This window comes from Arachis duranensis, chromosome 10 (genome assembly GCF_000817695.3).
Source record: "Arachis duranensis cultivar V14167 chromosome 10, aradu.V14167.gnm2.J7QH, whole genome shotgun sequence".
NCBI lineage: Eukaryota > Viridiplantae > Streptophyta > Magnoliopsida > Fabales > Fabaceae > Arachis > Arachis duranensis.
Genome location: NC_029781.3, coordinates 17,279,753 through 17,280,664, shown reverse-complemented (window position 1 = coordinate 17,280,664; position 912 = coordinate 17,279,753).

Sequence of the window (912 nt, the reverse complement as noted above, 5' to 3'; positions counted from 1 at the left end):
GGGTTGGGTTTTGGTTCGGGTGGTTCTAGGCCCGAATCCCGNNNAAAAAAAAAAAAAAAATTAAGGATGCCTCCAAAATCACACCACACACCAATTTCAATTCCAATTCCCACATCCTCCTTTAATTCCTCCCCTAAATCCCCCCTTCACCAGTCCAACTGTCCAACAAGGGAAAGTGTTTACTGAAAAAGTGTTCTAAAGACGGCAATTATAATTGACATAGATGATAAATGGTCGAAACTTGTACAATAAAATTGTCTAAGTCCCTTTTTATAAGCATTTTTTAAATGTTTTATAAGTTTTCGTTAAACTTTAAGACAATATTTGGCCTTCATGTAATGTTCAGGATTCCACGCACTTCATTTTTTTAAATATATAAGCGTGCAGGGCTTTAACTTTTAAGGATACTCCAAGATTAAAAACTTCGAATTGAAAGGTTGAATTATCAAATTTGGTTAATACACGATTACATCAAAGAGTTTAATGATCATTCAGATAATAATATAAAAGATAGTTATTTTATTTATATACTATCGTGTAATTAGATACACGTATAAAATATTTAACATTAATAATATATTAAAATTAAATTTTATATTAATTTTAAAATCTTTTTATTTTTTTAATTTTTTATTGAGTGACTTAGCGTAAGGGTATTCAATATTCATGGACAAAATCTCTAAAAATATATATATAAAATAATGATGAGTGGCATTGCTTAAAGAGGTCATGAAGTTAGATGTTCAATTGAGGTCTTTCTACTATATTTGGTGTGATTGGTGTCTTTCTATGGCCATTTATACTCATTTTGAGAATATCTCAATTCTAGTCCTATTTATTTTTAATTTATGAATATTGGATTTTATTTGTGAGTTATAAAAAAATACAATATTATTATATAATTTAATAATA